This window comes from Micromys minutus (genome assembly GCF_963924665.1).
Source record: "Micromys minutus genome assembly, chromosome: 15".
Taxonomy (NCBI): Eukaryota; Metazoa; Chordata; class Mammalia; order Rodentia; family Muridae; genus Micromys; species Micromys minutus.
In genome coordinates this window covers 46,468,010-46,495,363 of record NC_137984.1, presented here as the reverse complement: position 1 = coordinate 46,495,363, position 27,354 = coordinate 46,468,010, and positions in this window count along the sequence as shown.

The window sequence follows — 27,354 nt, the reverse complement described above, 5'->3', positions numbered from 1 at the left end:
GTTTCCAAATTCTTCTGTGTCTCAGAACAGAGAATGAGATCAGTAACATGTTATATTTAGATGATTTCTTAAATTTAGCGGATGACTACATAGTCTGTTGGGCATATTAATCTATATACTCCTAGATATGATAAGCAGTTATTTTGAATATGAACATAGATGATGTTTAGGCAGAATACATGAATGACATGAGAGAAAATGAGTTATCACAACATGGTAAATATCTTGCAGGGTTCAGTGTTACAAAACTGATCTTAGATGACCCATAGACAGAACTTTTGACACTTCTTATTTGGTCAGAGGAAATTCATTAATCATGAGTAAAGAATGACTATGAAGCATTCTAGCTTGACACTCGGCATGGTGTCCAGAATTGTTTATGCCTGTGACATAACCATCAAATAAAATTAAGTCCAGGCACTGCATTGTAGGAAGAAGAAGACAAAGACCCATGTTCTACCATGGAACCTGATGTCGGTGGGAAACAAGAAACCCACAGAGGTACAATCTGCCCCATGACACCGTGGACCACACACACAGAACCTCACCTCGCAGCCGCGGTGAGAGAGAAGGAAGATAGAGACCCGTGGACCACCATAGCACCACAGACCTGTCCTCTGGTGTACAGCTCACAGCATAGGTGGGCTATAAAAACCCGCTTGTCATCATGCCTTACAGAGTAGACTGAGGGTATCACCCAGAGACTGCAGCAAGTCTGGTCTACTGTAAGAACCACCACAGTGTGCAGTTTTGTGGTGGGCAGATGGTAGAGAAGGAGAAATGATGCAGCTTCAGCATCATAAATAGCGATGGTACTGGTTGCTCCAGGGTGGAGAGAAATAGCCTGTTGTAAGTAGCCAGCCCCACCACCTGTGGCCATGGTGACGTCCCATGCCAAGCTGTTGCCAAGGGCCATGTCTGGCTGCGTGGCTATGCACCAGTAGTGGTCAGAGTAGATGCTGGTGGCTCATATTACTACTAGAAAACATGAGGTTGTCTCTGGCTGGGGCAGCCACCTAGGATTATGTAGTTTCCTGGGGCTGTGCAGAACTGGCCCAGCCCTCACTGGCTGGGGTGAATTGGAAAGCTGACGGCATCTGCCATCTGAAGCAGCACTCTGGAGACCACAGCCTGCACCTCACCAAGGCAGCAGAGTGGGGATGGCCCTGGTGGCAGGAGGATGAGCTGGCCTGAGGTTATGATTATGGGAGAGCTGATTATGGTCTGGAAAGCTGCCCACAGAATCATGAGTACACAGGAGCTATCCCTGCCTCTCACCAGCTACTGTGCTAGGGAGAACAGCACTTGCAGCCTGCACCTTGCCTGCACAGCGCAACAGAGCTGAGCCTGTTTGGTATACAGGTGAGCTAGCCCTGAGGGTACCTCAGGTAGGCTGGGCCAGTCATTTGTCTTCTCTGTTATCCCCTAGCAGTTGGGACAGGACAGTAGTCCTCTTCCCTCACTGTTTGTAGTACCTGAAAGGGCTGGCCCTACACCTTTCCTGGTCAGCACCGTAGAGCTGCTGCTTCTGAGGACATGCCTGAGAATGTAAACGCAGGGCAGGAGAGCCACCCCATCCCCTCACCGCCCCTCACAGGCTGCAGCACATGGGAAATTGGGCCCAGCACTTTAAGTGGGCTCTGGAGGCTGGGCGTGGATGAGGTAGCCCCAGGCAGCGAGAGCAGGAGAGCGGACCCTGCCTCCTGTCCATGGTGGCATTGGGTAGCCTGGCTAGAGCAGTGCGGGAGAACGTGCCCTGGTGGTGCTGGCAAGGGAGAGCCAACTCACTCATTAGCTCAGCTACCACTCAGGCTCAGATGCAGGGCTCTGAGGTGGCCTACTCCAAAATCTATATATCATCTACAAACGGTTGGGGTGCATGAATGTGTTAGTCCTGCTCTTCCAAAGCTGTAGGGCCTCCATACACGGGACAAGACTAGGATAACCATGAGGGGTCCTGGTGAGGATCCAGTATTGATAGTGTCACAGAAGCCAGAGACCTTGAGGCAGACAGTGACTCAGAGTAGTACACATTTCCAAGGGAATGTGTAGATAGAGGGATATAGGGATCAATATGGGACAAATTGTGACATTACAGTTTCTGTAATGATATGTGGTTTTTTCCCCCTGTACTTTGTGTGTGCGTGGGAGTGTTTTATTTGGGGGACTTGCCAGAGTAAAGAGAAGATAAGAAGGGACAGGGAGGTAAGTGGGACTAGGTTGCATGATCTGAAACTCACAAAAAATCGATAAAAGGTTAAAAAAAAGAAAATGAAAATGAAAAAATAAAGCAAATAAATCTGTAAACTATACTTGAACACAACAGTGAACTCCAAGTAATCTCTGCAATGTTATTCTATACCCATTTGTTTGTTGAGATGGAAAAATGTAGAACCCTGAAGGTTAGAGCCTAGCTCCTATGGGACTGACTAAGGGAATTATGTGAATAATATCTGCATTTCAAAGCACCAGGCTCAGGAGCTGAGGGAATATCTAATCACAACTGGCTTTGAGAATGATATTTCACTGCCTGGAAACAATGTGAATTAGTTATCAGTGTCATTAACCAACACTAGGAAGTGGCGTTATAAGGTTTAATCATTTATCCCAGGTTCCTTTTTGATTCTTCCATAAACCAGCATTTTATGACCTTAGCCTCTTGACTCTTAGGAATAGAAACTGAAATACAAAGCTTATTTGGGGTAAATGAACCAGAAAGCAAATGCATTTTAATTAATTAATAGATAGATTAATTAATTAATTTACATCTCAAATGCTGCTCCCCTTCCAGTCCCTGTCTCACAGAGCCCCTTCCTCCATCCCCAATCTTCTTCTCTGAGAAAGTGGACTCCCCCTTGGGTATCCTTCTACTGGGGGTCTTCATGTCTCTCCCATTGATGCCAGATAGGGCAACTCTGAAGACTGAACTGCCCATCTGTTGTACATGTCCCTAGGGGCCTCCTTCCAGCCACTGTATGTTCCTCAGTTCATAGATTAGATTCTGAGAGCTCCTGCTCATCCAGGTTTGTTGCCTCTGTTGGTCTTCCCATGGGGTTCCCATCTACTTCAGGGCCTTCAGTCCTTCTCCTAACTCTACCGTAAATGTCTCCTTGGAGACTTAAAGGCATGGTTACTGCATTTGTTGCAGTCAGCTGCTGGAATAGAAACTGTCCTCTTAGGGACAGTTATGCTAAGCTTCTGTCTGTAAGCATGAGGGTACAATGTCAGAGATTGGGGCTTGCCCTCAGGATGGGTTTTGAGTTAGACCTGTTATTAGTTGGCCTTTCCTTCATACTGTTTCTCATTCCTGTACTTCTTTTAGACAGGAAAACGTTTGGTTAGAAAGTCTTGTGTATGGCTTAATGTCTTTATCTGTCCACTATGGGTCCTGTCTGGCTACTGTTGATGGCCTCTTCAAGTTCCATGTCCTATCTATTAGGCATCATGGCTAAGATCACCAGCATTGACTCCTAGAGCCTCCCTTATTGTAGGTCCCTGGGACTTTCTAGAGATTCTCCCCTCCCCCTCCACTTCCAATAGCTGCAGATTTCTGTTCATTTTTTTAAGCTCTCTGGTCCCTCTCTTCTACCACCCATGCTAGTTTCCTCCTTCTCTCCATCCCTCTGCCTCCTATGACTATTTTGTTTTCCTTTCTAAGTGTGAATCAATCATCCTTTCTTGGGCTTTCCTACCTGATTAACTTCTTTGGATTGTAGGGTATATCATGGGTTTTTTATGCTTTATGGTTAATATCCATTTATGAGTGAACATATATCATGTCTGTCCTTTTGGGTGTGGCAATCATGAGAACTGGAGGAGAACGACACATATTGTGCTGGCTCTGCTCCAGGGTCTGGATCCATGTCACACCTTTTATTCAGTGGTCATGCTGGACCAAACCAATTTCAAAATTAGGGGTGATTCTTATGACATTGGTTTGCTATGAAAGTAAGATTGTTGAATATTTTTGACTTTATATGGTTATATTTTTATCAAAAAATTGTGTTTTAGGGCCAAACAATGAATACTATCTGCTTTTCTGTAGTTTGTTCTGCTTATGTGAAGTTGATAGGGAGTACTTATACAAGCTTCTGAAATAATCTGGAAGAAATAATCTTTTATATTTTTTTATATTTTATTAGTTATTTTATTTATTTACATTTCAGATGTTATCCTCCTTCTCAGTTTTCCTCCACCAGCTGCCTGTCCCCCTGCCTCTTTGAGGGTGCTCTTCTACTTGCCCACTCATTCCTGCCTCAGTGGCCTAGTGTTCCCCTAATCTGGGTCATCAAATCACCACAAGATTAAGGAGCCCACATCTCAGTGATGCCAGATAAGGCAATCCTCTGCTAAGTACCCTGCAGGAGCCATGGGTACCCTCTGTGTACTGTTTGGCTTGTGGTTTAGTCTCTGGAAACATAAGGGGGCGTGTCTGGCTAGTTGATATTGTTGTTCTTCCTAAGAGGTTGCAAACCCCTTCAGCTCTACAGTCCTTGCCTTAACTTCTCAACTGGGGACCCTGCTCTCTGTTCAATGTTTGATGGTGTCTATCAGCATCTGTATTTGTCCAGCTTTAGCAGACCCTCTCAGGACACAACTATTCAAGGCTCCTGTCAGTAAACACTCATTAGCATCAGCAATGGTGTCTGGGTTGGTGTCAGCAGATGGGATGGATCCCTAGGTGGGGTAGTCTCTAGATAGCTTTTCCTTCAGTTTCTGCTACAACCTTTGTCTGTGCTTTTCCTTTGGACACAGGAATTCTGAATTAATATTTTTGATGTGGGTAGGTAGCCCCATCACTCAACTGGAGGCCCTTCCTATCCACTGGATATGGTCTCTATAAGTTCTATCACTTATTTGTTGAGCATTTTGGCCCAAGTCCTCCCTGTTGAGTCTGGGGAACCTCTTGGATCCCTGGCATCTAGGACTTTCTAGGGGCTACCCAAGCTCTCCCTTCTCTACTACTACATACCTACTTTCATCTTTCTCTCCTTCCTTCCTTCCTTCCTTCCTTCCTTCCTTCCTTTCTTCCTACCTTCCTTCCTTCCTACCTTCCTTCCTTCCTTCCTTCCTTCCTTCCTTTCTAGCTTAGGGAAGGCATTAACAATTTTTATTGGATATATTTTATTTACATTCCAACGGTTATCCCCTTTCCTAGTTTTCCCTCCATAAACCCCTACCCTATCCTATGACCCCTCACCCTGCTTCTATGAGGGTGCCACCCCCTACCTCCCCATCCTGACATTCCCCTACACTGTGGAATTGAGCCTTGGCAGGACCAAAGGCTTCTTTTCCCATTGATGTCAAACAAGGCTATCCTTTTCTATATATGCAGCTGGAGCCATGGGTCTGTCCATTTGTAATCTTTGGGTAGTAATTTAGTCCCTGGGAGCTCTGGTTGGTTGGCATTGTTGTTCTTATGAGGTTGCAAACCCCTTCAACTCCTTCAGTCCTTTCTCTAATTCCTCCATTGGTGAACCCCTTCTCAGTTCAATGGTTGGCTGTGAGTGTCCATGCTTGTATTTGTCGTGATCTGACAGAGCCTCTCAGGGGACAGCTATATCAGGCTCCTGTCAGCATGCACTTCTTGGTATCAGCAACATTGTCTGTGTTTGGTGGCTGTATATGGGCTAAATCTCTAGGTGTGGCCATCTCTGGGTGACCTTTGCTTCAGTCTTTGCTTCAAGTTTTGTTTTTCTATTTCCTACTGTGGATATTTTTGTTCTCTCACCTGAGAAGGACAGAAGCATCTGCCCTTTGTTCTTCCTTCTTTTTGAGATTCATATGGTATTTGAATTGTATTTTGGGTATTCCGAGATTTTGGGCTAATATCCACTTATCACAGAGTGCATACCATGTGTGTTTTTTGTGATTGGATCACTTCACTTAGGATGAGATTTTCTAATTCTAACAATTTGCCTAAGAATTTCATGAAGTCATTATTTTTAATAGCTGAGCAATACTCCATTGTGTAAATGTACCACATTTTCTGTATCCATTCCTCTGCTAAAGGACATTTAGGTTCTTTCCAGCATCTGGATATTATAAATAAGGCTGCAATGAACATAGTGGAGAACATGTCCTTGTTATATGTTGGAGCATCTTTGGGTATATGTCCAGGAGTGGTATAGCTGGTTCCTCAGGTTGGATGATGTCCAATGTTCTGAGGAACCACTAGACTGATTTCTAGAGTAGTTGTACCAGCTTGAGGTCCCACCAACAGTGGAGAAGTCCTTTTTCTCCACAATCTTGCCAGCATCTGTTGTCACTTGAGTTTTGGATTTTAGCCATTCTGACTGGTGTGAGGTGCAATCTCAGGGTTGTTGTGATTGCATTTCATTGATGACTAAGGATACTGAGCATTTCTTTAAGTGCTTCTCAGCATTCTTCAGTTAAAAATTCTTTGTTTACTTCTGCCCCCTATTTTTAATAGGGTTATTTGGTATTCTAGAGTCTAACTTTTTTCTTTATTTTTAATTAAACATTCCACTAGCTTACATCTTAAATGATACTCTACTTAATGGTTACCCCCTCCACACACTCCATCTCATATCAGTCCTCCCTCAACTCATTGCCTATATGAGGTTGCTCCCCCACCTCCCATACTCTCCCTCCCCACTGCTCTAGCATCCCCTACTCTGGAGCATCAAACCTCCCAGGGACCAAAAAATTCCCCTCCTGCTTTTGTCACAAAAGATCATGGTCTGCTACATGTATATCTGGAGCCATGGATCCCTCCTTGTACACTAGTGTTCTAGACTTTGGGAGAACTAGGTAGTCAGGCCATCCTATGATTTCCTGCTAATCAAGTTACACTCTCCCTCTGACCCTCCAGTCCTTCTGTCAGCTCCCCACCAGGTTCCCCAAATTCAGACTGATAGTTGACTCCAAGCATCCACTTCTTCATTGGTCAGTTGCTAGCCTGACCTCCTAAGGAAACTCCAAACTGGCTTCCTGTCACTACCCACCTCTTCACCAAGGCAACAGTGATGGGGTTGTTGTCTGAAGACATGCTTTATCCCTAGGTGAGGCAGTCTCAGGTTCTTTTTTCCTTCAGTGTCTGTTCCATTTTTTGATCTTGTTCCTCCTTTGGACAGGAACATTACTGGGTGAAAGAAACTAGGAGATGGATTGGTGGCCCCATCCCACAACCAGGGGCCATGTCTATCTAAGGGAGGTGGTCTCCTCAGGTTCTTTTTTCTCCTTTCTCTGCATATTACAGCTAAAGCTAATCCCTTTGAGTCTAGGTAGACTTGCAAACTGAGTCTAACTTATTTTTAAAATCTTCTTCCTTTTTATTGTATCTTTTACTTAAACTAAAAAGGTAACAACAGGATCCTTGGAAAACTAACGAAAACTAGCAAATAACTTGAAATGATTACACACACACACACACACAAAATAGTCTGAAAAGGACCAGTCTTGGCTTAGAGAGTGGTTCTGAGGGAAGAGGTATTTGGAAGCAGTGAAACAAGCAACTTGAAGTCAAGTCATGGGTTCAATTTGGCATCCTATGTCAGCTTTCCAGCATTCTTCCCCTCTGTTCTGCATTCTTTCTAATCAGAATTTTCTCTTATCTGGCATTAATCTGAGGATAGGCTCTTGCTTTGTGAAGGTTTGCTGCACCAGTGTAGAGGAATGCTTGGGTAGTGAGGCAGGTATGGGTGGGTGCATAAGGGAGTACTCTCACAGAGGGGTAAGGGGGGATATGATAAGGGGTATGCAGAGGGGAAATTGGGAAAGGGGATAACATTTAAATGTAAATAAATATAGTATCCAATTTTAAAAAAGGAGTAGCAAGGGGGAACCACATGGAAAAATGTGTCCAGCAGAATAAAAAGAATACTGTCTGAAGTCTAACTTCTTGAGTTCTTTTTATATATTGGATATTAGCCCTTTATCATATGTAGGATTGGTAAAAAGATCTTTTCCCAATCTGTGGATTGCTGTTTTGTCCTATTGACAGTATCCTTCACCTTATAGAAGCTTTCCAAATTTCTGAGGTCCCACTTGTCAATTCTTGATGTTAGAGGATAAGCCATTGATTTTTTATTCAAGAAAATTTTCTCTCTGCGAATGTGTTTGAGACTCATCCCCACATTCTCTTCTATTAGTTTCAGTGAATCTTGTTTTGTGTGGAGGTCCTTGATCTACTTTGACTTGAGCACTGTACAAAGAGATAAAAATGGGTCAATTTGCATTTTCCAAATGATTACCTCCAATTTAATCAGCACCATTTGTGAAAAACTGCTGTCTTTTTTCTACTGTATGGTTTTGGCTCCTTTGTCAAAGATCAAGTGACTATAAGTGTGTGGGTTCTGTCTCTGTACAAATACCATGTGGTTTTTATTGCTATTGCTTTGTAATACAGCTCGAGGTCAGTGCTAGTGATTCTTCTGTAAGTTCTTTAATTATTGAGAAGAATCTGTAGATTGTTTTCAGTAAGATGGCCATTTTTACTACATTAATCCTGCCAGTCCATGAGAATGGGAGATCTTTCCATCTTCTGAGGTCTTCTTCAATTTCCTTCTTCAGAGACTTGAAGTTCTTGTCATAAACATCTTTTACTTGCTTGGTTAGGGTCACACCAAGGTATTTTATATTATTTCTGACTAATGTAAAGGATGTTGTTTCCCTGATTTCTTCCCCAGGCAATTTTTCCTTTGAGTAGAAGAAAGCTACTGATTTAAATTACTCTTTTATTCAACCACTTTGCTGAAGTTGTTTATCAGCTGTAGGAGTTCTTTGGGGGATTTTTTTTTTTTTTTTTTTTTTTTTTTTTTTTGGAGAGGTTGCTTACATATACTATCATATCATCAGCAAATAGTGATATCTGACTTTCCCCTTTCTAATTTGTATCCCTTTGATTTTCTTTTGTTGCCTAATTACTCTGGCTAGAACTTCAAGTACTATATTAAATAGAAAGGGGGAGAACGGGCAGCCTTGTCTAGTCTCTGATTTTCATGGGTTTGCTTCCCGTTTCTTTCCATTTAATTTTATGTTAGCTATTGGCCTGCTGTATGTATATTGCTTTTATTATATTTAGGTATGTACCTTGAATGCCTATTCTTTTTGCTTTGGTGTGTGATTTTGTGTGTGTGTGTGTGTGTGTGTGTGTGTGTGTGTGTGTGTGTGTGTGTGTAGGCTTCCATTCTAGCTACAGCAACACTAACTCTTTTCATCTTATTTTTCTGTCAATTGCTTACAGCTCAAGAAGTGATAAAGCTTATGTTTAGTTGCAGGTTTAAAATTTAAACTATAAAGTTTACATCTGTGGGAGAACAGACATGAGAAGAAATTCTTATTTATTTTTGGCTGTTTAAAATTATTTGAAAATGGTACAACATATGACATTTTACTTTGTGTTCACCCAAAAGTTGTATTTAATATAAATTAGTTGCTATTTAGAAAAAAGTAACTATCATTCCTATTTTAATATGTGTGGCATGTGTGTTCAGGACTATGAGTCCCCTGTTTCTACCCTCTTTGGATATTCAGACCAGCTGCACATCAGCCGGTAAAGATGACACAGAATTCAGGACTGGTGAGGTGTCAAGGATCCATGGCTTGCTGGGAGTGAGAGCCTGCGATTGAGGAAGCAGCACTTAGATGGTCTTAGCTTGTGCACAAACCTTTATTTGGAGTGAGGTTGTACATGCACGCTATATTTGTGGTAAAGTATGGCTATGTTTGAACCTTAGCGAGTGGAAAAGGTTTCTTTTCAGAGTGAAGTTTTATTGGCTAGAGTTTAATGCACTGTGAATGCCTCATTTGTATGTAGAACCATTCCATGAGTTCCAGGTCCTTGCTTGGTAGGTTTTTATTGAGAAACTTGAATTTGTAGGTTTGCCAAAGTAGAGGGCATGAGGAGTCAGTACCTAGACAAGGTCAAAAGGGGGGTATCTCTGATGGTAAAGGGAATATAATGAGCTATTCAGACATGGAAGACTATGACCTTAATGAATTGGGTATCCCCACAGATGTGAATTCTGCAGGTTATAATAACAACTGGCCTGACAATAAATACCCACGTGAATACATTAATACAAATATTATAGAAATAGGCAACTGCTTTCTGATTGGGTATAAAGTAAGGGCCTGTCCGATGAGATGGACCCAGGGTCAGGAATCAGTGGCTAGATAAGTCATGAGTCCCAGGAGAACCTACTGCTCTCTTATTTTTTTTTTCTGATAGATGGACATGGTAATTAAACAACATCTGAAGACTTACTGCTGTACCTCTGAATGCAATCTTTTATCAGCCTCTGAAAATCATTACATTTTGCAAATTTAATATCTATGTCAATAAATTAATCACATAAGATATTTAACATTTTTGAATCTGAATCTTTTTGAGTTGTTCTAAATATTTATAGAGTTAGTATTTCCTGTGGTGTGATTGCAAGGACTTAAGAATTGCATGTTTCCTAGATATTTTTTGAAAGCTGATTGCCTTCTAACATCTTTAGCTGGTTTAAGATTTTCAAGTACCTCTTATCCTATTAATATCTTTAAAACTTTGAAGATGTTTCCTATCAATATTTCTAGAGCATCTTTAGTTGAGGTGTGATCTCTAGTGATGGAATTAGACCAATTCTTCGTGCATTTATGGGTTCAATCAGCTTAACTTTTTATTATTATTATTTTTAGAAAAGCCATTTAGCTACAAAAGATTCAAGCAGCTACAAGATTACCAAACAGTATGTGTTCGTTTAGTAATATAGCTTAAAGTATTTTCACTGAGGAACTAAAAGAGAAGAAATTGTCCCTGAGATGTAACCATACACCAACAAATTACAAAGTATGCCACATAAGAATTTGTAATTCATTCATTTTACTTTTTTTTGCTTTTACTTTTTTATATTCACATATGTAACTCAGTAGGTTGATTTTAGGAGGGAAAGAGAAAAAAACTTGCGTTGAAACAGTTTCATTGTTTCTGGTCATTTTCAAAATTCACTGCACTGTCTCTCCACAGTTTTAGTGTTTATTATATCCAAATAATAAGATAATATGTAAGGTATGTGACTATTTCCACATAATTTTAAATGGTGAAGAAGCAGTCTATATGAGCAGTTCCTCTTTCTCTTTTAAATAAGCGGTGTGACTCAGTCTTTATGCACTGCCTTCTGTCTCTAATCATTCATCTGTAGCTCTTTCTGAATTTAACGAAATGACTTTTATTTCAAGCCCACACTACCTGGAAAGAATATAAAGCTATTCTAATAAAAAAGAATACATTAAGAAATAGTTTGTTTTTCTAATTCAAAGTATTAAAGTCAAATGGCAGGATGCCGTTCTGAGGACTCATGCACAGGCAGGGCAGAGCAGCTTGAATATCACAATGGGACACTTTAGGCTGAAGTGCTATCACCAAGCTGAAATGGTAGGCATTGGACCTATGAGAAATAAGAGACAGGTTTACCAACTAGAGCAGTCATGTTTGTCAGTGTGCTGAATTACTCCTTGCACACACAGGAAACCTGCAATGAACTAATTTGCAGTAATGTAGAATTTTGCTGGGCTGTCTATTCTGTTCCTTCCTATTACAATGGAAGTTGTATTCTGAAATAACCAACACACTTATCCAGTCTGTTTTCTTTAGCCTTTCTCCACTCTGAAACCAAGTTCTTCAGTTTAGTCACTTGACACATGGAACGAGAGACAATTGGCATAAAACACCACTTCTGTCATGTGATGCCTATAAAAAAGCCTTTACACATAATCAACGACACATGGTGTTGCTAAGGCCCAAGGAGAGAAGACATATTCAACACCAAGTGTGCCACTCATCTGTAAAGATACATACTCTTGAAGAGAGATAATGTGAACTGTGCCTGGTATGAGAATGTGGAAAATAGGAGAGGACATATGTACATAATATAAATGAATATTAAATTTTCTTTGAAAAAGAAATAAAATATTAACTCCAAACATATTATCAGTGATAACCAAAATGTTAAATTAATGGAGCAATTTTATAAAGAGAAATAAATGCTTTCATACCTGTGTATCTTGGATGGATATTCTAGTAATAGTTTATGGTGCTATTCTCTGTTAGTGCAAGTAGCATCTGAGAATAATTTCAGGAAATATAAATGTACATGATCTTTATGCTAATGTGCAACTAAATTGTCATCTGTACATATGCTGTTTTTTTTCGGAGGTAGAAGAGATATTAGGATTCTAAATCCAATATTTGGGAACTTAGGAATATGAAATGTATTCTTCTTCAAAGGCACACTGCTAAAGCTGGAGAAATAATGTCTCTTCATGGCAGATGTTTGCTTTTCCTTCCAAATCCAGCCATCTCTGATTGAGACCCATTACAACCTATCACTGACTGTCACCGTGGAGTGTAACATCATGCAGTCAGGACACAATGATGCCAGATGCATTTTGATCCTGAATAGTCTGTATAATTAAATTTGGCATGAATTACCACAAAACATCTCTTCTCATACTGACAAAGGGAACAAATATGATATTTTAATGAACCTCATTATGAATTCTCAAATATTATAAGCATTGATAAAAATATAATTTGATTAGGTTAAACTTAGTTCAATCGTTCAATGCACAGAAAATCTTAAGCTACACTTTAAGTCAAATCAGAAAACTGAATACATAAAAAATGCTCTAGATCACATTAAACCAAATATTCATAAAGCTTCCTTTCTACTTTAATGTTATAAAAACAAATACCCACATAAGTCACAAAGTTGATACCTTCTATTGGAAATTTTCAAAGAAAATTGTAAAAAAGAAAAAAAAAGAGACTTAAACAGGATCTTTGAATTTTTCGAATAAGTCTAAACCTTGAAATTCAGAAAACTCTAAACACCTCATCACGATTATAATTTTTCTATGAAAATAGCACATCAGTAGGTTACTCTACTTAAGCACATGTGTTGCTTTATAAATATCCCCTAGAGTTCCACTGCTGTGGTGTTATTTTCTCCAAAAGCTAACTTTTCTTGGATGTCTTTGTAGAAATTTGAGCACCATTGTTGATGCTGATTTTTCTTAAGCTGAAAAATGTTACTGCTGAGTCTTAAACACACTGAGAAAAGTGCCAAGAGGAACAACTTGCCCAGGATCTGTCACGTCAGGCTGAGCCCAGAACAGTGCCCAGAATCTAAGGGAAAAAAAGCCTCTAAAGGTCAGAACAACAGCAGGCTGCATGAGGCTTAAAATTGACTTCAATAAGCAAAAACATAAGTTTTACCAAAAGTAATACTTTCTACATTTGTAGTCAATAAAGTGAATGTAGATGACCTGATTAGAAATAACTTCTTCAGACAAGGTGGCTATAAAGTAATAATGCTATAGTACAGTTTCAGAGCTGTTATGATCAATGTATGCTTAGGACTTACTGACAACGACTTCAGATTCATCAAATCCAGGAAATGTTTTCAGCTAAAATGCATAGTAGTAAACATATTGTAATGCATTGTGTAATAAAAGCATAAGAAACAGGTATGCAGTGATTGAAGGAAGACCTATTGTTGCCTAGAAAGTGAAAGTTGTATTTTCAGCCTCTAGAAGGAGCAACAATGTATTCATTGTTATTTTTGTTATTGTTCTTGGTTTATTTGGTATTCTTTTCATTAACTAACAAAGGGTTCTCAACATATACTTATAAACTATATTTGTTAAATAAATATGTATATAATCAAAGTGTTTCTTTTTTAGATAACTGTTTCTTAACTGGGAAGGGACCTACAGGAAAGGAATATTAAAATATTCAGGTCGTTTGAAAAAAAGAGGCACCATTAAGGTAATCTCAATTAGACTCCTCAGTGAAGGGAGTTGGAAGGATGCCATCATGGAACAAATGGCGTGACTTTCTCATGTTTCATAATTTTTTATGAGTGGTTTGAATGAGTGATTTATTTACTTCAAAAAGAGAACTGATATTTCTCCTATTCCTTGCTCCCTGGATTTTACTGTATTTTCCATGTCTGTTGATTATTTATAGGTTTTGTTTTTTTTCTCATTTTTATTTAGATTTGGGTTTCAATAGATGTTGTCCACTGGCTTTGCTTATGTGTTACTGAATGTGACTTGCTCACAGGCCCTTCACAATGCATGTATCTTTGAGGATGTGACCTCTGTATGCAAAAAAGCAGAAAGAAAGAAATGAAAGAAACTATAATAAATATAACTTTAAAATCATATATGGTCATATATTTTCTATTGGACTCTACTATTAGGATCTAAAAGTAATTTCCTATAACAGCATAAAAATTAATAGCAATAAATTGTATGTGCTGATATTCTTTATTATGTACATACATGCACAAATAGCATATATTTACTACATATTAGATATCTTAGTATGTTGAAATCATGTGAAAACCAAATCTTGACTTTATAGATATCTTCAGTTATTTTGTGTGTTCTTCATAATATATAATTTTTTTGCTCATTTATTTTAGTAACTAAGGTATCACAAACACTAATTTGTGGAAAGACTTGAAATTTAAATTCAGTTAGAAATGGTTAAAAAATTTTATACTGTATTTGATACTAATTTTTTTCAACCGCATCTTAAATGATGTGACATGAAGGATCTAGTGATTGTTTGGCTAAAACATAAAATTATATCCAGAACATCCCTGTCTCTGAAGCAAAAATGAACATTACTAGGCAATTGCTATATTATATTTTTTCTTCTAGAAATAGACTTTCTTGCCTGAAAAGTTTATTTTTTCTCAGATTTCATTTAAAATGGATTCAATCCTAGTCATTATTAGAAAATAATCTACTGCTACCATTTAATCTTCCAGTAAATATTTAAGAAAAATTAATGTTATTGATAGCATCAGTACAGAGAAACAATTTCTTGTATAACTTCAAAGGATGATATTTATTATTTATATTTATTAATTGAGTTTTTTATTCTTGAATGTTTGGTTCTCATACATGTCTGTGCAGCAGATGCATATCTGGTACCGTTAGGGGTCAGAGGAAAGTCACATGTCTCCATGAACTAATGTCACAGAAGGTTATATGCTTAGGTGTGCGTGCTGAGACTAGAAATCACATCACTTGTAAGAACAAGTCCCATTACTGCTGAGCCATCTCTTAATCCCTAATATCCTTTTTTAATGAATATAAGCAATCAAACAGAAATTATTCCATCGAATCTTTCTAGATTAAACTAGCATAAAACTTTGAAAATTTAGTACATTTACTGAATTCATTGGACCATGTAAATATGTAAGAGTATAAAAGCATTGAATATCCTTTAAAAGGGTACTTTTAAAATATGGCTCTTAATTTTCAATTATACCATCAATTTTATCAACAAATAAGTTCTAAGTAATCTTTACTACAGCTAACAGAAATTTTACTAAATACACTGTATGTTCTCAGAAATTTCATATGAAAAAGAAACATTAAAAATGGATGATTTATTGAACTTTGATGTCAAAATGTATATGCATTCCTGCTTCATATTGTAGTATATGTAGAACCATATTGTAGAATAGAAATTCAGCTCTGTGATAGAACAGTTTGTAAACATGTAACAAGTCCAGGGTCTGATCTGCATTAAAACTCACAACTCCTGAGGAATCGCCCTGACATTTCAGAAATATTACCTTCTGTTCAAAACTTAACATATCAGCATCATATTGTGAATTTGCTTTTTTAATAACTCCTTTAGCACAGCATGTTTTGCATTTTAAAATTACTTAATTATTTTTGTGTATCCTCTTTGCTTGCATTTTGTCTGTGCATCATGTATGTTTCTATATTCTCCTGAGACCAAAAAAGGAGTAAATCTCAAACTGGAGTTAGAGATGCTTATAAGCCAACCTATGGGTTTCAGAATTGAACCTGGGTTGTCTGAAAGAGCAGTCAGTGCTCTTGACTTTTGAGGAATCTTTTATACTTGGCTGTATATTTAGTGAACAATAAAGTTGTCTAGATATTTTAATCCTGTAATTGAAAAAAACATTTCAAGAATAATGAAAACAGACACATTTCAGTCATCAAACCATTTACTGGAAGCCTTACCTGTTGGGCCACGTGTCCTGCCTATACATGTTTGTTGATATTTTGCTGCTCAATTACATCAAATCATCTTAAATAATAAAATTCATGGAGCATATTAAAAAAGACAAATCCGTCCTGTTTCTTCTCTTGTGCATAAGTGGACTAGGTAATGTTGCTTTATACTATACCACACTATCCTGACTCTAGTGAAGGACTGTGTTAGAACAAAGCATGTTTTACTTTCTTACTTTGAGGAAAGTATGCCCACCCTGCTGGAAAGTCATTGCTTTTGCTGAACAGTATACAGTGTCCTCTGTAGAGCCCCAGAAACCCATTCAGCTCTCTTACTTTCTCAAATGCAAATGAATGAGAGCCCAATGTGGTAATAGTGCTCATTTGGCAAAAGGAAGTGCATCAAGACAAGTACAATTACTACTATGTTAAGACTATAAATGCATGTCCAAATGCCCCAGTGGGAAGTGGCTATCTAAGAATATGTCTATACTGATCGGAAAGCTTCATTTGGTTTTAATATAATTATTAGTGTTATGTATAAATTTATACCATCCTGATAGTAAACATTGATTACATAGTAGATATTCCTGAAATAAATCATCAGACAAAATATCAATGCTGGATACTGTGATCAGATAGACAAATTCCTGTGATAAACTCTTGTTTATATTGCTGCTCATTATAAAACTACAGTTTTAGTTTTCATTATAGTAACATGATTTCTGTGGCTGAGTCAGCTTCTCAGAAAAATAGTTACATTGAAATTATCAATGCCTCTTTAGGTAGCAAAGTCTTCTCTTTTTTTAACTAAAGTGTAATGTTTGGCTTTCAATTGTGCAATTGTAATAATTTATTATTTGCCCATTGAATTAACTAGAAAATTAAATTTCAAAAATATCACAACATTTATCATCTAAGAGTTTATCTGTACATTTCTACCATTAACTTACCTTTCATAATCAATTTCTCATCTATGCTTTGTAACTTATGGACCAATGCTTTTGTGTAAGTGGCTTCAATAATCTATGCATGTTTGGGTCTTTTTTCTATTGAGTGTTCCTGTGGAAAAGATACTGTCCTTGGATGTTGGAGAGTATGCTGTGAGGACTCTGATCCGTTATCCGATGGCCAGTCCATAAATCAAAAAAATTATTTTAAGCTATTTTTGGCTGCCCTTGAGTAACTCATCTCTTAGACAAGGTTAAACCTGAAGTTCAGTACATGGCTTCAGCATGCATCTAACCATATGGCCCCTTCTTGTTACTCCTGCTCTGAGTACCTCACTTGACTGCTATAGATCAATAAACTTACCTATGTGTTAGTACTTCTTTGTTTCTCCATAATTCTTCAAAGAATAAGCAAGAAATTTCTAGGAATGCCACAGTCTTTTCACTGCATGTGACTCAATGTCCTCCAGATGCATGTAGTTATTTGACCAACAACTAAAGGGGTTTCAAAAATTATTTATACTGTTTCAAATTATTAAATACATCATTCTATTAAGCAAGATGATATTTTTCACAAAAAGGTAATTGTACAATTCCAATAATTTTTTACTGAAATAATATGTTTAAACAACTTCCCCATTTACAAAATAAATAAATAAAGATACCATTTCTGATAATGTTTAGGAGATGAAAAGAAATTAGCAATTGAAAACTTCATATATAAATAGGTAAATATAGATATATAGATTTGAATTTAAAGGTGAAGTATGACTTACATAATGAAGATGCACTAAACACAGGGAAGATTTCGTACCTGAGAAGCTTGTACATGACAATTTCAACAGCTAATTAACTGGAAAGAAATTGTGTTAATTTCTAGAGTATATAATGTAAGCTTCCCTAATTTTTGATCTTCCTTAATTACTATATGGAGAGTTTATTTTGTTCAGCCAAGCTGTCTTCCTGCATTATTCTGCTCTATATCTCTATGGTTTGTATTTGAAGACTTATAAGACACTATAGTCACCGAGGATAACAAAACATATACATATACTTGCTATAGCATCTCCTTTGTGCTGTGAATGAATTCCATGGTGGCTTTAGCCTCCCTTATTTGCTCAGTGGAATACAAGCAGTGATGACTCTATAGCTCTAAAAAGATAATATAACAGAGGGATGCTTTTATCTCTATAAAGAGAATATAGTAGAGGGATGCTTTCATTCTTTGGGCCTCTTCAATGCCTCATTTCATTCTGTATCCTGCTCGATGTCTTGGAATCTACTCTCAGTATACTGCCTCATCTGTGCTGGACTTAGCCTGGAAACCAAGCACCAGTTTACCTTTCCCCAGTGGATGAGCACAGCTAAAGCACAGTCTTTGTTTCCTGGCACAAAAAAAAAAAAAAAAAAAAAAAGAAAGAAATCTGAGACTGTGTTTGCTAAGGCTGACATTGAATGGGCCTTGTCCAGCTACTCTTTCCTGCTCAGAACCTTACCTGGTACTCTTGTCTGCCCAATTGTAGGTCAATAAACTCAAGAAATCACTGTAACCTCTTGATTTTCCTAAAGCCTTTCTGCAATGTCCTATCACCAGGCTTGATCTAAACACCCCACTTGAGTGAGCCATGGAGTCTGAGTTTTGACCTGTGTGTTGGTAAAACAAATTGCACAAGAAATGGAAACAGTATTATAAGTAAGGTAAAGATTTGCTTGAGACATGCTCAGACATTTTCTAAGCAGGGTACATTCTGGTTGAAGGTTTGTGTGTGTGTTGCTGTCCTTCCCCCTCTACTGAGAGACCTGACTGTGCCCGGAACATGCCCACTCAATCACCATATCTCCTACTACTATGATTCTCAGCTCCAGGTATCTGCACTGATTTCCTGGGCCTCCCCCGTCCCAGGTTTCTCTCACATACTAGAGATGTTTGCTGTCCCAAACCCTCTAACAATTTACATTCTTTCTCCCTTGTGCTCCCTACACCTGTTCCCCCAACTTTGTGCCCCTTCCCATCATCCCCCCCACCCAATTCTTTCCCTCCATCCACCTACAGTATTTATTTTATTTCTCCTTCTGATAAAAATTCAAGCACCTTTGAATTTGGTCTTTTTGTTATTTGGTATCTTTGGGCCTTTGGATTGTAGTGTGGTCATTCAGGTACAAAGATGAAGCAGAGACTGAGAGAATGGTAAAACAATGTCTGGCCCAAATTGAGACCTATCACATGAGCTTAAACCTGACAATATTACTCTTTTAGGCTTACATACAGGATCTGAACATAACTGTTCCCTGAGAGGGTCTACTCAATAACTAACTGAAACATATTTAGAGACCCACAGCCAAGTATAAGTTGGAGCTCTGGTAGAATTGTGGAAAGAGTGGGGGAAGTATTGAAGGACCCAAAGAGACTCTACAGGAAGACCAACAGAGTTAACTAACCTGGACCACTTTCGGGATTCTAGAAACTCAACCATCAACCAAAGAGTGAGTATGGGCTGGACACCCCCACATATGTAGCCTATGTGCAGCTTGGTCTTTATGTGGGTTCCAAAAAACTGGAGTAGGAGCTGTGGATGAGTCTGCAGCAGTGGATCCTGTTCCCCTAACTTAGCCACCTTGTCTTGCCTCAGTGGGAGAGGATGCACCTAGTCCTGCAATGATTTGAGTGCCAGGCCAGGGTGACACCCAAGGGGAGCTCTCCCTTCTCAGAGGAAAAGGGAAGGATAAATGGGGGAGGAGATGTGGGGAGATGGAAAAATAGATAAATGAATTAATGAAAGAAAGCAAATTACTTACAAATTTATACATTAAATTATGTGGCAATATAATTGCATTTAAAATGAAATATCAATAGTTATCAAGTTCTGTGCATAGCAGATATTTTGATGCTGATGTGACTCACATCTGGAAGGTATCCCAGATTCTAAACAGGACAGGCTAGTTATCACTTGGAGACTTAAAAGGTGGTGAAATCTTTTTGACATAAGCTCCAATGAGAGGTTTAGTTTTGGAATGCAAAATTCAAAGAGGCTTTGAGACCTCAGGTATGGTCTCCACCTCTGTTTTGTAGCCACCATGAAAGGAGCCACGGACCCCACCTATTAATCACAAAGTCCATCCATCATGTACTGAGACCATAAGACAGGTAAGCATTTCTTCTTTTTAAATTGGTTTTCTTATCTATATCACTATAAGACTGGATGCTAATATATATGATCATGATCAAAGACATTTACCATATTACATAATAGTTCTTAGTGAATGTGCAGCAAAATCACCATGTGTCAAACAATATCCACGTACTACATGAAACAATATCCACATACACACATCTATTTTCTAGCAGTGTGTTGGTACTCAGAATTGGAGTGTCATGCACATCAAAAAAATTCATAATTTAGGAACACACAGCAGTGATTTATAATTTTTATTTTTGACCTCCCATGTGTTTATTAATAATAGATTAATTTCACATACATTATGGAATCTTAGTCTGATATTTCTGTATCTGCAAATAGTAACTATTAGTAACTGTAGTTCATTTCTTTGTTGGGATGCAAACATGTACACACAATGACTTCATCACTAGAAGGCAGAGGCAGGAAGATCTGAAAGTCAAGGTTTTCCTCAGCCACTGAGAGAGTCTAAGGACAACCTTGGCTATATAAGCCTCCATTTCAGAACAGATAAAGATGCAGAACCAACAAAACAAAGAAGATCTCAGAATTGTGAGTCAGGAGACTTACATGAAATAATAAATGCAAAAATCCAAAGTTTCTGATGGTAAGTAAATTGTGTGCACTAGGAAATCTTAGCTTGGGAGTAGAGGTTAAGATAACATGGGTTGTTATGGCTGATCTGTAGAGTTCTCAGAGCCACAAGAAGATTAAAGAGTTCTATTCAAACCCACTTCCCATCCCTCTTCCCCACACCAAACTTGAGTTATTATTTCCATTGCTCACAGCAGATGATATTAATGTCAGCCTAGAGAGAACTTTGGATGATTGGATTTAAGTAAACACGGTGCTCTGTGCTCTGAGAAATGCAGGACTTACCAACTCTTCCTGTCAATTTTGTCATTGCATAGACAAGTATGTATTCATTTTAAAGAAAATTAATAAAGAAAGGAGTGTCTGAAAAGGCCTCTTTTTCTTATTAGGATGCAAAAGAGGGTTTACAAGCCATTATTTTTTATTGGATATTAATTTATTTACATTTCAAATGCTATCTCCTTTCTCAGTATCCCCTCCAGAAAAGTCCCATCCTTTTTTACCCCTCCTTCTATGAGGATGCTTCCCCACTCCCCCACCCACTCCATCTCACCTCCCCACCCTGGCATTCTACACTAAAGATGGCTTCTATTCAATAGTATTTTAAAATCAATTATTATGTTAAATAACCATAAATTGTAATACAAGTTTTCTGTACAAAATCCTTATAGGTTGAGAGCAAAATATTATTTAACATTATACAATGCAGATATATATTTTTAACAAAATTTTTCAATAGATTTTCGAAAAACCAAGAGACTAAAAACATCCATGATTTAGGAAAAACCTGGATTTACACATTTAAAAAGATAGAAAACAGCAGAAGTCATTGGGTTCTTTTAGGTTACTTAAAAAATTGTTTAGTTAACTTTAGTGAACAAATATTAAGTATTATAAGCTTTTATGAACATAGATTACCATGAGACTAATTACAAACTCTCAACAACTATCATGTTGCTTGCATTTTTATTGTTTGAGTGAATCCTTGTTCCTTGTTTACATTCTAGAAAGCAAATACTTGCATTTATTAGGATCTACTTATCAGAGACAACACATCTTGGAACAAATGGCATGGAGTGAATTTAGTTCCAGTGAACTAAAGTTCTTCAGTAGAAGTCAAGAATAGATACAATACCAGACCTTTTGGTCAGGTTGTGAACATTCTTGTTCATCAACATAAGGTTTCTCAGGTGGACCCACAGTTGATTAATATGACTTTTAAAGCTATCCAGCTTGTTATAAGAATTCCCTTGCTGCCTGACTGCCTAGTTCTACCTTCCAAACTGTTAGTGGCTGTTAGGGATCTGAACTAGTTTGTATAATCACTTCTTAATGGGCAATACTTTGACCATGGAGCCATGTCTTTATTCTTGGAAATCATAGGTTTTCATTGCTGGTTTCTAAACAGGCTAGTCAAAAAATACTAACATGGTTTCTACATAAGGACTTCATACCCATGTCTGTGAGAGGTTCCTAACATCCTTATGATTGTCAGGACACTTAATTCCTAAACTGCTGTAAAATTCTCTGGCTATCTTGAGTCAGCAAGTAGATCATTTTGTCATCCTTTGTAAAGTCTCTGATGTTTGATTCAGGAATGTCTCATCTGCCCTCATATGCTTATATACTGAAGGCTTGATTTCTGTCTATGGGCTTAGGAAAATTAGTGGATCATTGAAATCAAAGAATGATCTTTATTTTTATTCCACATTCTTGCCTGAAAATCAGATCCAATGTGAAGCTACCATTGGAAAAGTGGTTATAATCGTCAGTGACTTTGGAAGTATTTTACATTATCTTGTATTCTTGGAACAATGTTACTATTTTCACATAAAATTTCAAATATATTACAAATTTTATATAGTAGAAATAAAAAGATCATAGAATGTTAGCAGAGGGTTCATTTGCGATTTGAGATAGCACAACAAAACTTTAATAATTTATTAAATAAAAAGACCCTAATATTAAACAAATTCTTTAAAATATTATCAAAAATGAAAATATTAACTTACAATTTATGGGAAGGTGAAACAAACAAAAATAAAAGAACATAAAAATGGAGTTTAGGAAAGTACAATCTTAGATTCTGAATCATGTAATTAGTAATTTTAATGCTGAAATGTAAGTTTTTTCTCAGAAAATAAATCAAGTTGATAGCTGAATTTACTACTTGATGTAGAGCTCTTTTTTGTTTCATGACAGATACCCAGAATGAGAGAAGTATATTACATCAGGCTTCATTTGAATGGTAAATATCTAGTTTTGTCATTCAATAGCCACCGAAGATGATTTGATTCTATAGTAGCATCTGACCATTTCTTCAGGCTTAATTATTAACTATCTTCATCACATCTGTGAATTCTCAGACCATTAAATGATACAAAGAAATTATCCTGACTGCACACCTGCTGCTGCTTATATGTACAAGAGCCTGTCGTTTTAGAGCACAGTCCAAAAAAAATATTAATCTCCCACTTGGAAGCATTGTGGCTCTCCATTAGCAGCCAATGTAACGGGTGAGATCAAGCCCTAATCTCACTTCTATGAAGTAGAGATCAATTACAGATAATGAAATGTGATAACATTAATTTGGTAGATACTGATGTCCCAAATCAGTGCTGTAGCTAGAGGCAGCTGTAGGTAGCTTATTGAAACCCAAAGTAAATTGGGGCAGTTCCTGGAGCAGCATAAATTAGTCAGAACCTTAGAGACATTGGGTATATTTTAGGAGTGAAGCGATGAACTCTCTTTCTAAGAATTATGCCACCTTAATTCAGTAATTTGGTATGCCTCGGGGTTTGCATGTATTTCCGAAGTACTGTAATGAAGTGTGTGAGTATTCATTTAAACACAGTAGTCCCCAACGAATAAGAGACATGTCTAATTCAAGATGAACGCACCATTCTCACAATGTTTCCAGAAACATGGACCAGATTGGTGAGATAAGTTATTAGAAACACACCGGATGAAATTAGCAAAATGTACTGAAGAAATCACTGAAACGAGGTCACTTGCATGTGATTTAATAAAAACCCATACAAACTGTAAAAACAGGGAGTGACTCCCTTTCTATTTTTTAGTGTCCATGGTACCTGGGGTACACTTACCACTATATCAACATTTTAATGCATTATTTTTAGAGATTTAAGTCAAATGTATGCATAAAACAGGGGATTGTACAATTAGACATAATGTTACTGGCCTCATTTATGAATCTAAAACAAAACAATCCTTATGTTGTATATTTTTGAAAATGAGAAAAGGAGTTGTAGTTTCATGAAGTAAAATAATCTTATTTATATTTTGGACTGTAATTTGGTGACACACAACTGTAGTGTGATAACAAAGTATTTACTGGTGGTAAAATGACACACTCTTGTACTGTTTCATTATTAACTTCTTCTATGTCGAATACGGTAACTTTTAAGTTACATGAGATTCATGCATCAGTCTTGGCTTTACTATAACTGTACTTATTCTATATTTTACTTTCCATAACATAAATAAAAATAGCACTTAAAAAAGGCTGAATTTTTAGAATTAGACTCTTTTAAAATGTTGTTTGTCATTTCTTGATATTTATTATTGTTGATAATATGTAAACTCTGAGAAGCAAAATTTCTGATTTCATTTATCAAAGTGTATGTGAGTCTTGAAAGCTACTCTTTCCTTTTACTGTCATGACTAATTTTACATTAAGCCTAAAAAACTTAACTCTTGTCAATTTGTACAACAAGAATTCAAAAACCTCTAAAGAAGGAAATTGAGGAGGATCTCAGAAAATGGGAAGATCTACCTTGCTCATGGATTGGAAAGATCAACATTTTAAAAATGGCCATCCTACCAAAAGCAATCTACAGATTCAACGCAATCCCCATCAAAATTCCAACACAGTTCTTCATGGAATTGGAAAGATCAATGTGCAATTTCATATGGAACAACAAAAGACCAAGAATATCGAAATTCATCCTCAACAAGAAAACATCTGCGGGAATCACTATCCCTGACCTCAAGCTATATTACAAGGCAATTGTGCTGAAAACTGCATGGTACTGGTACAGAAATAGGCATGTGGATCAATGGAATAGAATAGAAGATCCAGAAATGAGCCCTCATGTATATGGTCACCTGATATTTGACAAAGGAGCTGTAAACATTCAATGGGAAAAGGACAGCCTATTCAACAAATGGTGCTGGTCCAACTGGCACTCAGCATGCAAAAGAATGAAAATAGACCCTTTCTTATCTCCTTGTACAAAGCTCAAGTGTAAGTGGATCAAAGATCTCCACATTAAACCAGATACACTGAAACTATTAGATGAGAAAGTAGGGAAAACTTTAGAACATATAGGCACAGGAGAAAATTTTCTGAACAAAACACCAATGGCTCAAGCTCTAAGGTCAAAGATTAATAAATGGGACTTAATGGGATTGCAAAGTTTCTGTAAGGCTAAGGACATTGTCAAGAAAACAAAACGGCAGCCAACAGAATGGGAAAAGATCTTTACCAACTCCACATCAGATAGAGGCCTAATATCTAAGGTATACAAAGAACTCAAAAAGCTAGACACCAGAGAATCAAACAACCCTATTAAAAAATGGGATACAGAGCTAAACAAAACGTTCTCAGTTGAGGAATATCGAATGGCTGAGAAATATCTGAGGAAGTGCTCGACATCCTTAGCCATCAGGGAAATGCAAATCAAAACAACCCTGAGATTCCACCTCACTCCAGTCAGATTAGCCAAGATCCAAAACTCAGATGGCAGCAGATGCTGGCCAGGTTGCAGAGAAAGAGGAACACTTCTCCACTGTTGGTGGGGTTGCAAACTAATTCAACCACTCTGGAAATCAGTCTGGCGATACCTCAGAAAATTGGACATAATACTACCGGAAGACCCAGCTATTCCACTTCTGGGCATATACCCCAGAGACACCTTAGTACACAACAAAGATATATGCACCACAATGTTCATAGCAGCTCTATTTATAATAGCCAGAAGCTGGAAAGAACCCAGATGTCCTTCAGAAGATGAATGGATACAAAAATTGTGGTACATTTACACAATGGAATACTACTCAGCCACCAGAAACATTAACTTGACCAAATTTTTAAGAAAATGGCTGCATCTAGATAATATCATTCTGAGTGAGATAACCCAGTCACAAAAGAACAGACATAATATGCAGTCACTGATAGTGGGATGCTAACCCCAGGGGCTCGCACTGCCCCAGAAACAACTCACAGACTGTATGAAGTCCAAGAAATAAAGAAAACAAAACAAAACAAAATAATCTTTACACAACAAGAAAACTTTGACTATTTCCATGTTACATTTTGTTTTACATGTACTTTATGCTCAGTGTCACTGTTAAGTTTTCAATGCATACTATCAAACCTTTAAAAAAATCAAGTACTGACTAAAAAATATATTCATATAATTTTATTTTAAAATCTGAAAAAAATACTGACAAAAATGTATTGTATAATTTTACACAAAAAAAGTTAAAATCTGTACATTTATCTTTGTTTTGTAAAATAAAGTTGTTTAAAAAAAAGAAAAAAACTAATGTAAACAGTGAACAAATCTGGGAGATATATTTTTTCGCTTTATGATATTCCCTAATAATTACACAGAATAAACAATAATTATTCAAAACTGGCCCTCAATAGCTGAAGTGTTAAACTGTGTACCTTAACCTCTTTTGCTACTCTTGCTAACTTCCAGTCCGATTCCACAATACTTGCATTATAATTGATCTGGCTCCTTTGTCTTCTGGTGTTTTTCCATGCTCTTTCTCCAGATTCTTTTCTCATGGCTTCAATTCCTCCATCCTCCTAGCTGATCTGAATCTCACTCTCTTGTGTCTCATTCATTTGGTTCAGAGATTTCCCACCCTTTGCTCTATTCTGCCTAGCCATTAGGTGATCATCATGCATTGACAAGGTAGAGAATAAATGGTAAGAATTCTTTACACAAATGTGATATAGGAAAATGTTGGTATACACACTACAATGCCATATTCTGATTGAAACAAGAAATGAGGGCAGAGAAATCAGCCCTCATTGCTCTCTTGTTCTGTGTGTATGTGTGTATGTATTTATATATGTATATATATGTATATATATATATATATATGTATATGTGTATGCTTGTGTGTGTGTGTATATATATATATATGTTATACCTTGGTGGTTTTATACATATCTATTTATGTACATATATATAGTATTTAAATGTATATTGAAATATATATATATATATTTATATTCTGCATATATACTATATAAATGTAAACATAAATAAATTATATATGGATATGGCTATATCTATCAATATCTATCCATATATATATATATATATATATATATATATATATATATATACATACACACATATATAAATAAAACCATATATATGTATATATCTATTACACACACATACACACACATATATATGTATATTCACTTGGCTGTGTCCTCCCAATGCTAATGATAAAATGTATAAAATGTGAAAATTCAATCTTGGTATTTTGAATTATGCTTAAGTAACAAGATATTTGTTTTGGTTCGTTTATTTTAACTAATGTCTTTTCAGTTTTGTGATGTAGGTATA